The following is a 14,326-nucleotide window of genomic DNA, read 5'->3' on the forward strand; positions in this document are numbered from 1 at the left end:
GAGGTAACAGCAAGATGGGGAATTGCCAGATGGGACCATGACTGTACCTCCCCCCCTCAACGAGAGCCTCCAAGCGATCCTCCGGGATTGTTCGGATGGTCCCGATGTAAGTCCTGGATGAGGGAAGGATCCAGGATGAAGGAGCAGGGAACCCAGGAACGCTCCTCTGGACTGTACCCTTCCCAGTCGACCAGGTATTGGAGGCCCCTGCCCCGATGGCGCACATCCAGTATCCGCTGGATGGTGTTTGCCGGATGGTTGTCGCTGATTCTGGCGGGTGGGGGGGTTTCGGTTGGCGAACAGAAGGGACTGATGGAAACTGGATTTAAGTGGGAAACATGAAAAGTAGGGTGGATGTGCATAGACTTAGGCAGCTTAAGTTGGACTGCTGTGGGGTTGATGATTCTTCCGACTTCGAAAAGTCCCAGGAAGCGAGGGGCGAGCTTCTTGGGCTTGTTTTTGAGAGGAATGTCCCTGGATGAAAGCCACACCTTCTGCTGTCGATACTCAGGCGCCGGAGTCCGCTGGCGATTGGCAATCCTCCGGTTGCGATCGGCTGATCTGAGCAGGGCCTTGCGTGTGTCCTCCCAAACCTTGCGGCACTGATCGATATGGGCCTGAACAGATGGCACCGCAATCTCCTCTTCTTGAACGGGAAACAGCGGGGGTTCATACCCAAGGGAGCATTCAAAAGGCGATCTTCCAGTGGCAGTACTAACCAGAGAGTTATGGGCATACTGTGGGTGACCAGAGCCAGAAGTTTTCCACCTAGCACCCGGGTCTCCAGAGGGGTACTTAATGGTTCCTGAGGTACTCCGGCAGAGGAGGCTATGTTCTCATCCAGCAGATTTCCCTCCGCACCGGAATCCACCAAGGCGGAAAGGGACAGGGACTGTTGTTGATAGTTCACTGTAGCTGGGAGTGTCGACTGACTCACTAGAACAGTTGGAGCGGGAGTTACACTAGGAGAAGACGGGGAAGAGAGGCTGGCTGAAGATGATAAGGTGGGCTATGGGATGACCTGACTGGTCTTCTTTCTCAGTTGCTCTCGAAGTCGATTATCTAACCTGGTGGCTAGAGAGAACAAAGAGTCCAGGCTGTCCGCGTCATCCCTTGCCGCTAATTCAGCTTTTATCGTCAGAGAGACCCTGTCGAAATACTTCCCGTAGTGCCTCGTCATTCCACCCAGAGTCAGCCGCTAATGTTCGGAACTCTATGGAGTATTTGACAGAGAGTCAGCAGGTGCCGAGTGGCAGCCTTACCGCAATTGGGCTGTTCAGAAACCTTGCTCATTTTGGAGACGAAGGAGGAACAGACCTCTGGCCGGTTGTCCCAGACCGTGGTGGCACATGCTAAGGCATCCCCTTAACAGCCCCATGATGTACGCAATTCTTGATCTGTCCGAGGTGTACGCACCTGGTATGATTTTACAGAACTAATTCCTGACTACACGGTAGGGATCTTGGACACTCGTCTCTGCTGATAGTGTCTTGTTAAAGCTGCTGTGCGTTATAACCATAGCTTCACTAAATCTTTTATCGCTATTGTTTCTCTTCCAGGGGTTTCACCTTGAGGTTTTCAAGTTAGTAGGGTAATTCCACTCTTAACAGTTCACGTCTTCAGCTTCTAATTACTGCATTTCTCTCCTTGTCCATGCTGCGTCAGACACGTCTCTTCTCACATAGCGCTTTTTTTTCCAAATTCTCTTTTTTTTAGATCGGTAAACTTTGTTTAAGAAACATAGAGAAGCTACAGCACAATACAGACCCTTCAGCCCACAAAGCTGTGCCAAACATGCCCCTACCATAGAAATTACTAGGCTTACCTATAGCCCTCTATTTTACTAAGCTCCATGTACCTATCCAAAATTCTCTTAAAAGACCCCATCGTATCCGCCTCCACCACTGTTGCCGGCAGCCCATTCCACGCACTCACCACTCTCTGAGTAAAAAACTTACCCCTGACATCTCCTCTGTACCTACTCCCCAGCGCCTTAAACCTGTGCCCTGTTGTGGCAACCATTTCAGCCCTGGGAAAGAGCCTCTGACTATCCACATGATCAGTGCCTCTCATCATCTTATATGCCTCTTTCATCCTACTGCACGTGGAACTTCCTAATATTACATCTTCGGGTTTAATTGACCTGGGTTACAGAAAGTTGCAAGCTCAGCCATCTCCATCATGGCCACTAGCTTCTCCAGCGCCGAGGACATTTTCAGCTGGTGATGCCTCACAGCACATTACGTTCATAAGTTGCATCAAGGTATGGACAGACAAAAGTTTTGAAGAGCTTATTAGAACTTCTCAAATTAAGGACAGATGGAAGACCATGATCACCCACATCATATGACATGGCATATAGCGATGATGATGATGGTTGAATCCATCATTAAGGACACCTATCACTCAACCTGTTGTCATAGTCCTGTCTGGCAATTCCCCATATTGCTATTAACTCATTGATTGTGCCTTAATTCCTGTCGGCTGATTCACAATTATTACTAGTTCCACTAATTACAGCATACCTGGTGCCCATTAGCAAACATAGGATAAGAACTCTGGTGTCACAGCCATGCTTTGCCAGTTTGTTGGTCAGTTCTAGTGTGTGTAATTTTGTTTCCTGATTCCTTAGGACTGTCAGTTCTAAGCACTGCACCATTTCTTGGAAAATCTATGTAAACCTTGCCTCTGTGTAAAGACACTCCTGGATACCTGTTCCATGTTTGTGACTGTGCTAGTGCCTCATGACCCTCTCTTTGTGCCTGTGTCCTGCACTTGGGCTGATCCCCAGCCATGTCCTTGCAACAGAACAAACTTGACAAGAATGAACCCAGCGAACATGGACCCTGTGCCACAGGCCCTCATCAGCCAGGGCTCCCTACTGGGCTTACATGATCGACTGCTCAGAGAAGTCATGGAAAAGCTTTGTGCCCTGTCTGAGGATGTAAAAAAGGTCAGTGAGCAGGCTGACCAGGTATCTGCTTCCCTTACTCTGTGCCTTCCAAGAACCCAGTCTGACCAAACTGCACAGCCTGTGATGGCTACACCCCTTAGGTCAGCAACACAATCACCTTGGTCAAGTTTTGGTACAAGTCTGTGGATGATCTGCACTTAGTTGATCAACTTTACCCATAATACTCTGAGCATTAAAATACACACATTTCAAACTACCCATCCTAACATATCTATTAATTTGCTCCTGTGTGTTTTTACTAGCCCTGATATCTGCATTCCTCTGCATCCTTCCACTTTCTGACTTTCTGCTCTGGTTCCCAGACTATTTAAAATCCTCCTGAGTAGCACTAGCAAACTTTTCAGCCAGGATATTGGTTCTCCTGCAGTTTAGATACAACCTGTCCCAAGGGGTTCCAATGATCCAAGAATCTGAAACCCTTTCCCCTGCACCTGTACTCATTCATCTGTGCTATCATCCTCTTCCTGCCCTGATTAACATGTGGTGTCAGAAGCAATCCAGAAATCAGTAGTTTGGAGGTCCTGCTCATCAGCTTCTTTCCTTATTCCCTATACTCTGTAGGATCTGTTCCTCTTTGTACCCATGCCATTACTGCCCAAGAGCACCATGGCCTCTGGCTGCTCACCCTCCCTCTTGAGAATATTCTGCAGCTACTCTGAGACATAATGGACTCTAGCATCTGGGAGGAAACACACTATCCTGGCATCATTCTCAGCCACGGGTTCTCCTGTCCATCCCCCAACTATTGAGTAAAGTCTGCCTGACTTTACCCTATCCTGCTGAGCCTTTATGCCGGCCACAATGCAAATGGCCTGACTACTCCTGCTGTAAGCCGATATGTCATCTCCCACAGCAGTATCCAAAAGGGGATAATTAATGTTGATGAGAATGGCCACAGGGGACTCCTATGCTGAATGCTTACTTCTCCAGGTAGTCACCCATCAACTATCTGAAGCCTGCACTCTGGGTGTGACCACCTGAGTAAAAGTCTCATCTATGAGGTTTTCAGCCTGCTGATGGTCCTGTGCACATCCAGATCTAACTCCAGTTCCTTTACTTTGTCAGTTGGGAGCTGAAATTGAGTGCACTTCCTGCAGATGTAATTATCAGGGAGACAACTAGATACCCTGAAATCTTATTCTACCTCCTTAACCCTCCTGCCTACACAGAACTAATGACTAAGGGTGTACAGAGAATTAAAAAAGCTTACGTGCCTTCTCTGAAATCTTTGAGCTCCATTCTCATCTAGGTCACTTACTCAAAATCTTCTTGAAGACCTTGTTATAACTTTGGCGCCAACTTCTCAAGCTCAAGTTCCACAATGAAAACAAATGTTAACAAATAAATCAGAACTCTTAGCCTCCACCTCTTCTTGCCAAAGTCATTTGAACCAAATCCTAACCACTCAAACACTGCAAACACGAGGAAATCTGCAGATGCTGGAAATTCAAACAACACACACAAAATGCTGGTTGAACACAGCAGGCCAGGCAGCATCTATAGGGAGAAGCACTGTCGACATTTTGGGCCGAGACCCTTCGTCAGGACTAACTGAAAGGAGAGATACTAAGAGATTTGAAAGTAGTGGGGGGAGGGGGAAATGCGAAATGATAGGAGAAGACCGGAGGGGGTGGGATGAAGCTAAGAGCTGGAAAGGTGATTGGCGAAAGTGATACAGAGCTGGAGAAGGGAAAGGATCATGGGACGGGAGGCCTCGGGAGAAAGAAAGGGGGAGGGGGAGCACCAGAGGGAGATGGAGAACAGGCAGGGTGATGGACAGAGAGAGAGAGAAAAAAAACCAATTAAATATGTCAGGGATGGGGTAAGAAGGGGAGGAGGGGCATTAATGGAAGTTAGAGAAGTCAATGTTCATGCCATCAAGTTGGAGGCTACCCAAACTCAAACACTGACCCACTCTAACAATGTCCGCTCCCAAAGTAGCTACTTTCCTTACACCTCCCATCATTTTATTGGCTCAAATAAAACTTACCTCCAATGAGAATAGTCTTTTTTATGGTCCCACCCTACAACAATGTCATTCTCTCACTTGTTAATTCAAATAAGTGAATGCCATAATTTATAATTCATAAAAAATAGCAAAGAATTTTTTTTGCTGTGAGATTGAAGTATGTCATGTGAAGGTATTTCAACCTCACAGCAAAAATATATTCTTGCCATTTTTTATGAATTATGAATTGTTGGGCACATCAGAGAATCAGGCAGATGAAAAAGCGCAAGCTTGTCAGACAAGTTTAAAAATTCATGTGACCCAGTATGTTTTGTCTGCAAAATAAGCATGTTAAAAATATAAGAGGACAAATCTATCTGTTATGTAAGTGAGTGCATTACAGTGCAGTACAGTGGGTAAGTTTTCTCTCACAGGCCAGTGAGCTAACAGATTAACTGTTGGCTTGTCTAAACATGTTAAGCAAAGGCACTATTTTCTCTTATATTTGCTAGTTATGCAGCACAATTTTCTAATTAACAAATGAATTAGCTTGCATAAAAGACTAATCTGCCTTCTTTTTTTTTTAAGATAACTCTTCCGATCCACAGTAGGCTTCCATTATTCAAGAATCTATGCCAAGACAGTGTGACTTTGTGAAAGGAGAATCAAGTTTGACAAATTTCTTAGAGTTCTTTGAAGAAGTAACTTGTTGTGAATAAATGGGAGCCAGTGAATGTACTATATTTAGATCTCCAGAGGCATTTAATAAGTGCTGCATGAAAGATAATTGCAGTGGATAGAATATTAAAGTATACAAAATAACATTATCAGAGAAAGAGAGTAACCAGAAATGGATCATTTACTGATTAACAGAATGTAATGAGTGGCATGGCCAGGAAAGGTTACCAGTGCCTCAACATTTTTAAGTACTTACAGAAGTGATGAAATCACCAAATATTTAATAGCTAAGTTTATTAATAACACAAATATATGCAGGAAAATTAATAATGAAGAGAACATTTTGGCCTTTAGTGTGAAGGGATTTGGAGTTTAAGTATAGGGTGGTTTTATGACAATTGTAAGCATTTTTGTGAGGCAATTCATATAACACCATGTATAGTTTTATTTTGTTTGCCAAAAAAAGATATACTGTATAGCATTATTTCAGGCAGTCCAAACAAGATTTACCAAGCTGATTCCTGGAATGAGAGGATTTTCCTATTAAGAGAGGTTAAACTACTGGGTCTGTGTTCTTTGGAGTTTAGAGGACTTTATTCAAATCTATAAGATCTTTATTTGATTTGATGAGGTAGATGTTGAGATCATTTTGTGAGTGAAAGAGACAAGCAAGGCTACAAAGTAACGGGCTAGTCACTTAACACTCAGGATCAAAGCGGTGCCTTGTTTCAAGGGTAGTGAATTTCTGGACATCTGAAATACTGAGGGGGATGCAGCTCAGATTATTGGCAGTATTTAAAGTGAAAGTGGATAAATATTTTTTAAAAATGAGGAATATATGTGAAAGGATATTAGCAAGGAAGAGAGGCTGAGGCCAGCCATAACCAAATTGAATGGTCAGGCAGGCTTGAAGGTCCTGATGACATACTCCTGTTCCTTCATAGCTTTATGTTTGTGTTTTTGTAACACGAGTTAAAGTTAAAGTCTGTCCCGAGCCCTTGGGCTCACCAGGCCGGTGCTTCTGCTGGTTTCTGTGGCGTGAAGCGACTGAGAGTACGAGACTCCCCCACCCCCCGGGTAGGACGCCAGTCTATCGCGAGGTTAACCCCCAGCAGTTTTGCAGGTACCCATTTTCAGCTGGGTGAACTGGAGCAATGTGTGGTTAAGTGTCCACACTTTGTAATATAAAGAGACTACAAAAAGTTTCAGATATACAGTATCGTAAATGGGCAAAGTTCAGGCAGATGGAATAAAATACGGGAAAATGTGAAATTGTTCATTTTGCCAGGAAAAAAACAGAGCTGTATTGTTCAAATTGTCAGGGACTACAGACCTCAAAAGATGTCCGGTATATCATTTGTTTTTAAAAAAGACGCATGCAGGAACAGCAAGTGATTAGGAAAACTAAAAATAAGGGATCGTTTATTTCTGAGGATACTGAATACAAAACAGGAAGTATGTGCTTGATTTGTCTTGGTCATTGGTGAAATCACTGCCGGAACACTCTGCACAGCTTTGGTGGCCTTATTTGTGGAAGAATGTTCATGTGTAGGAGCCATTTCAGGAAAAGTCTGGTAGATACGTACCTGAAATGGGCGGAATATCTATTAAGGAAGGGCTGGACAGAGTCGGCTTATAATTACTGGAACTTAGAAGACTCAGAGGTGACTTGATTGAAACATATAGGATCCTGATTAATTACAACAGAATGGATTCAGAGAAGATGTTTCCTCTTATATGAGAATCTGGGACAAATAGTCATTGGTTTACAATAAAGGATCACCTGCTTAAGACAGAGATGAGGCAAATCTGTGGAATTCATTGCCACAAATAGCTATGGAGGTCAAGTTGTTGATTATATTTAAGTGCCAGTTGATAGGTTCCTGATTAGTAGGGGTGTCAAAGGTTATGGGGCAGTGGCAGGAGAATGGGTTGGGAGAAAAAATAAATCAGCCATGATGGAATGGCAGAGCAGACTGTCTCGGCCAAATGGCCTAATTCTGCTCCTTTGTCTTATAGTCTTATTGTTTAATATTTTTCTCACAAAAATCATATGTCTTTGGATCACTCTTCCTCACAGATATCCATGAAGAGTCTCTGAATATCTTCAAGGTAGAGATAGATACATTGTTGTTCAGAAAGCCCGTAAATGGTTGCTGGGGTAAGCAGGGATGCTGAGGACAGATCAGCCATGATCTTAACGAGGCATCAAGGAGTCTCAAGGGGCTCAGAGGGCAACTCCTGCTCCTAATTTGTCTATATCTTCACCTGAATGACAGAAATTTGATCAATCAATTCATACAGCTAAGTTGATCCATCAGTCATTACTTCACTAAACACCCAAAATATTGGTTCATTCTTACACGAACTGGGCTGTTCCGTATGATTTCCTCAGCAAAGCCCACCCTGTTCCTTTGTTGCATATATAGAGGTAGATATAGCAGCAGAGGCTTCAAAAGTGCATTGCAGGACAGTTAACTTCACTACCCATATCCATTGTGCATGTTACAGACAGAGTGAAAATATATAGTTGCATTTTGTGCCACTGAAATATCAGGGATCATCTTTGATTATTGTTTTCAGAATTGCAAGGTGTAAGATCATAACACCATAAGGCATAAGAGTAGAATTAGGCCATTCAGCCCACTGAATCTGCTTCACCATTCCATCATGGCTGATCCCGGATCCCACTCAAATCCATACACTTGCTTTCTCGCCATATCCTTTGATGCCCTGACCGATCAGGAAGCTATTAACCTCGCAAGGACTTGGCCTCCACTGCAGTCTGTGGCAGAGCATTCCACAAATTTGCTATTCTCTGGCTAAAATGTCCTACTTAGCTCTGTTCTAAAGGGTTGTTCCTCAATTTTGAGGCTGTGCATCTTGTTCTGGATACCCCCACCAGAGGAAAGATCCTTTACACATGCACCCTATCTAGTCCTTTAAATATTTGGTAGGTTTTAATGAGATCTCCACGCATTCTTCTAACTTCCAGTAAGTACAGGCCCAAAGCTGCCAAACACTCCTCATATGTTAACCCCTTAAACCCAGAATCATCCCTGTGAACCTCCTCTGGGATCTCTCCAATGATAACACACCTTTTCTAAGATATTGGGCCCAAACCTATTGACAATACCCCAAGTGCGGCCTAACTTATGTCTTATAAAGGCTCAGCATTATCTTCCTATTTCTATGTTCTATTCGCTTTGAAATAAATGCCAACATCGCACTTACCTTCTTTACCACAAAGTTAACCTGATAAAATAACCTTCTTGGAGTTTTGCACGAGGACTCCTTAGACCCTCTGCACATCTGATGTTTGAACCTTCTGCCCATTTAGATAATAGTCCACACTATTGTTCCTTTTATCAAAATGCATGATCATATATTTCCTAACACTATTTCATCTGCCATTTCTTTTGCCCATTCTTCCAATTTGTCAAGTCCTGCTTCAATCACATTGCTTTCTCAGAACTACCTAACCCTTTACCTATCTTCAGCACAAAGCCATCAATTCCATTATCTAAATCGCTGACAAACAATGTGGGAATCAGCGGTCCCTATACTGACCTCGAGGAACACCACTAGTCACCGGCAGTCAACTAGAAAAGGCCCCTTTTATTACCATTCACTGTTTTCTGCCTGTCAGCCATTCTGCTATCCATGCCAATATATTTCCTGTAGCACCATAGGATTTTATTTTGTTAAGCAGCCTGATGTGTGGCACCTTATCAAATACCTTCTGAAAATCCAAGTAAATGACATTCACTGCCTCTCCTTTGTCCACCCTGCTTGTTACTTCCTCAAAGAACTCCAGCAGATTTATCAGGCAAGATTTCCCTTTACAGAAGACATGCTGACTTTGACTTATTTTATCATTAGTCTTCAAATACCTCAAAACCTCATCCTTAATAATAGACCCCAACACTTCCCCAACCACTGAGTTTAGCCTAACTGGCCTATAATTTCCTTGCATTTGCCTTCCATCTTAAAGAGTGGAGTGACATTTTCAGTCTTCCAGTCCTCTGGGACCATGCCAGAATCAAGTGATTCTTGAAAGATCATGACCAATGCATCCGTTATCTCTTCAGCAACCTCTTTCAGGACTCTGGGATGTAGTCCCTCTGGCCCAGCTAACTTATCCACTTTTAGACTTCTGAATTTGCCTAGCACTTTTTTTTCTTTGTAATAGCAATAGCACTCACTCCTGCTCCCTAACACTCATGAACCTCTGGCACACTGTTAGCGTCTTCCACAGTGAAGACAGATGCAAAGTACCCATTACTTTTGCCATTTCTTTGTCCCCTATTACTACCTTACCAGCATCATTTTCCAATTGTTCAATATCAGATCTCATTTCCCTTTTACTCTTTATATAATTGAAAAAAAAACTTTTGATAACCTGCTTTGTATTATCAGACAGTCTGCCCTCATATTTTATCTTTTCCCTTCTTACAGTTCTTTTAGCTGCCTTTTTTTTTATTTTTAAGTTTCCCAATCATCCAACTTCCCATTCACTTTTGATACCTTATATGACCTTTCCTTGGCTTTTATGCAGTCCTTAGCTTTCTTAGTCAGTCACACTTGCCTGCACCTGCCATTTGAGAACTTCTTCCTCTGTGGGATGTATCTATACTCTGTCTTGTGAACTATTCCCAGAAACATCAGCCATCTCTTCTCTGCCATCATCATGGCCAGCATCCTCATCCAATCCACCAGGGTAAGCTCTTCCCTCATGCCTCTGTAATTCCCTTTATTCCATTGCGATACTGATACATGTTAGTTTTGCTTCTCTCTCTCAAGTTGCTGTATGGATTCAATTATTTTATGATCACTGCCTCCTAAGGGTTCCTTTATGTTAACCTCCCTGATAAGATCTGGGTTATTACACAACACCCAATCTAAGATAGCCTTTCCCTGAGTAGTCTCAAGCTCTAAAAAGCCATCTCATAGGCATTCAATAAATACCCTCATGTGTTTAGTTTCATAGAACACAGAACAGTACAGTATGGGAATAGGACCTTTGGCCATAGAGAAGTGTATTGACCATAATGTCAAATTGGACTGATCTCATCTAACTGCACATGGTCCATAACCTTCCATTCTCCATCTGGTCATTTACCTGTCTAAATGGCTCTTAAACTTTGCTAATATATCTACTTCCACCTGGCAGTGCATTCCAGGCACTATCACACTCTGTTTGAACAAAACTTGCCTAGTAAATCTCCTTTAAACTTTCACCAGTTAATGCTACAGTATGTCCTCTGATATTAGACATTTCCACACTGGGGCAAAGACTTTATCTACCCATCTATAGCTATCATAATTTTATATACACTTAACAAGTCATTCTTCAGCCTCCATTGTTACAGAGAAAGGCAATCCTAATTTGTCCAACCACCCATTTTATAGTTAATACTCTTATCTGGGGAGTAAGGGAGCTCTGTATCTTTGATGTCTGGCAGCTGCACTCTACCTCGTAGATTGGACAGGCATTATGGTCTTCATCCATCTCCTAAATCTCTCACATCTGCCTCCAAGTGTCACCCCCCCCCCCACACCCCGTACACTACTTCAGCTGGTGGGCTAAATGACATGAGGGGGTGGTGTTAACAGCTGGGCGAAGGACCTCATCCACAAGTCACCTGATAAGACAGATGAGTTCCCCGAAGAACTACAATGGGCAAGTGTTCGAGACTAGGATGAGCCAACAAATTGGAGGACCTTGGCTGTAGTCTGGCCTGGAGTGGGATGGATGCCACGAGGCCTCACCAGCCCAGGATATGCGAAAGTGCCCCTAAGACCCACAGGTGTGTTACAGGATGTGAACCAAACTCTGTAATCTAGGCACATCCTAGCAAACCTCTCATTTGGCTTCCCATTATGCAACACCTTTCACTTGTCCTGATCAAACACCGCTTGCCATTTCTCTGCCCGTATTTCCAACTGATCTATATCATAAGACCATAATACATAGGAGTGGAATTAGGTTACTGAGTCCATTCTGCCATTTGGCCATGGCTAATCCATTTCCCTCTCAACCCTATTCTCCTGCTTTCTTCCAGTAACCTTTGACACCATTACAAATCAAGAATCTATCAAACTCTGCTTTAAGTATACCCAAAGACTTGGCCTTCACAGGCATATGTGGCATTGACTTCTACAGATTCACAATGTCTGAGTAAAGATATTCCTCCTCATCTTTGACCTAAATGGGCACCCTTCTATTCTGAGACTGTGCCTTCTGGTCCTAGACTCTCCCATTATAGGAAACATCCTCTCCATACCCACTCTATGTAGCCCTTTTTAATATTCAAAAGGTTTCATTAAGATCTCCCTCATTCTTCTAAACTACAATGAGTACAGGCTCACATATGTTAACCACTTTATTTCTGGTATCACTCTTGGAACCTCCTCTGGATTCTCTTCAATGTTAATACATACTTACTTAGATAAGGGGCCCAAGACTGTTCATGATACTCCAAATGGGGTCTGACCAATGCATTATAAAACTTCATAAAACATCAGCATTACATCCATGTTTTTATATTCTAGTCTCTCAAAATGAATGCAAACATTACATTTGCCTCCCTTACCGCTGACTTAACCTACAAGGTAAGCTTTAGAGAATCCTGCACGAGGACTGTCAAGTCCCTTTGCACCTCTGATAGCCTGCTGAATCTTTTGACAACTTGAATCACTATTCATAACTCTTGTCAATTTTTATGTCTGCTGCGAACTTACTAATCAGCCAACCTATGATTACAAATAACAGAGGTCCCAGCACTGATTATTGACCGTAGGTCTCCAGTTAGAACTACTCTGCTCCACCAGTGCTCTTGGCTTTCTTGTCTCTGGTGCTTCTGCAATCATTTCAAGTGGCTGCAATCATTCCTTACTTTAACCTGTTGGGGTGGAGTATCAGACAATCTGGACAAGCTAAATCATAGAGTAAAGATCAGCATCAGAATCAGGGTCCGTTTTAATATCATTGGCATATGTTGTGAAATATATAATTCAGTACTTTGCAAGATATAATAAAAAAACATAAATTACAATAAGAAATATATATATAATTAATTTAATTAAGTAGTGCCAAAAGAGAGCAAAAAATGAAAAAAAATTCATATGATGATGTAGTGTACATGAGTTGATTGTCCATTCAGAAATCTGATGGCGGAGGATAAGACACCGTTCCTAAAATGTTGAGAGTGCATTTTCAGGCTCCTGTACCTCTTCCTTGTTGGTGCAAATGAGAAGAGAGCATGTCCTGGATGATGGGTTCCTAATTATAGATGCTGCCTTTTTGAGGCGTCACCCTTTGAAGATGTCCTTGATGCCGGGCGGACTAGTGCCAGTGATGAAGCTGGCTGACTTGGCAACTTTTTGCAGCTCTTTCTGATCCTTTGCCGTCGTCCCTCCATACCAGATGGAACCTGTTAGTACGCTCTCCATGGTAAATCTGTCTTAAACTCTTAATGAAATATAGCCGCTGTCATGCCTTCATTTCTATTACATTAATATGTTGGGCCCAGGACAAATCTGGAGAGATGTTGACACCCAGGAACTTGAAGCTGCTCGCCCTTTCCACTACTGATCCCGCAATGAGGGTTCGCTTGGTGGTATGGTTCAGTCTGTGCAGAAGGATACATTAACCAGGAATGGCCAAATGCTGCTATGAAAATACATAACATTTTGATATCTAACAAATATATGACACACATAGCATTTAAGCACCATTAGCAAGATGTTGGAAGAGTTGCAATGAAGGAAATATTTGAGACCTCATATGGAAAAAGTGGGAATGAAAGAGGGATTGAAGCATACCTAAGAAAGGATTTAGGAGATGGTCACTGAATAATAGAGAGACAAGCAGAAACGGTATGCCAGGTATTCCTAGTTCACTTAGGTGGCAGTGTGGGCTGTGAGAATGATGCAGGATGACCTCAAGGTGATATGGTCAGATTATGTGTAAGATACATGGGCATGGCAGATGGAGTATATTGTGGAAAGAAGTTAAATTGTCCACTTAGAAGAAAAGAAAAACAGGATGAAAAATATGCAAATTTAAAATTGTTGCTGCAGAGGAGCTAGGTGTCCTTGTATACAAACTACTGAATGTTAATATTAAGGTCCAGAAGCAGTTGAGACATATGGTATATTAGCCTTTGAATAATAGTGAATTGACTTTATTTCTTACACCCTTCACATACATGAGGAATAAAAATCTTTGTTATGTCTCCATCTAAATGTGCCATGCACAATCATAGTAATTTATAGTAATTTATAATAAATAGAACAGTCAATGTAATGTAGAGTACAATCAAGTCAACATGAATTCATCAGTCTGATGGCCTGGTGGAAGAAGCTATCCCAGAGCCTGTTGGTCCTGGCTTTTATGCCGCAGTACCTCTTCCCAGATGGTAGCAGCTTGAATAGACTGTGGTTGGGAATTCTTGGGTCCCCAGTGATCCAATGGACCCTTTTTACACACCTGTCCTTGTAAATATCCTGAATCATGGGAAGTTCACAATCACAGATGTGCTGGGCTGTCCGCACCACTCTCTGCAGAGCCCTGTGATTAAGGGAGGTACAGCTCCCATACCAGGCAGTGATGCAGCCAGTCAGGATGCTCTCAATTGTGCCTCTGTAGAAAGTTCTTAGGATTTGGGGGCCCAAACTTCCTCAACTGCCTGAGGTGAAAGAAGTGCTGTGATGCCATTTTC

This window comes from Hemitrygon akajei, chromosome 20 (genome assembly GCF_048418815.1).
Source record: "Hemitrygon akajei chromosome 20, sHemAka1.3, whole genome shotgun sequence".
NCBI classification, from domain to species: Eukaryota; Metazoa; Chordata; class Chondrichthyes; order Myliobatiformes; family Dasyatidae; genus Hemitrygon; species Hemitrygon akajei.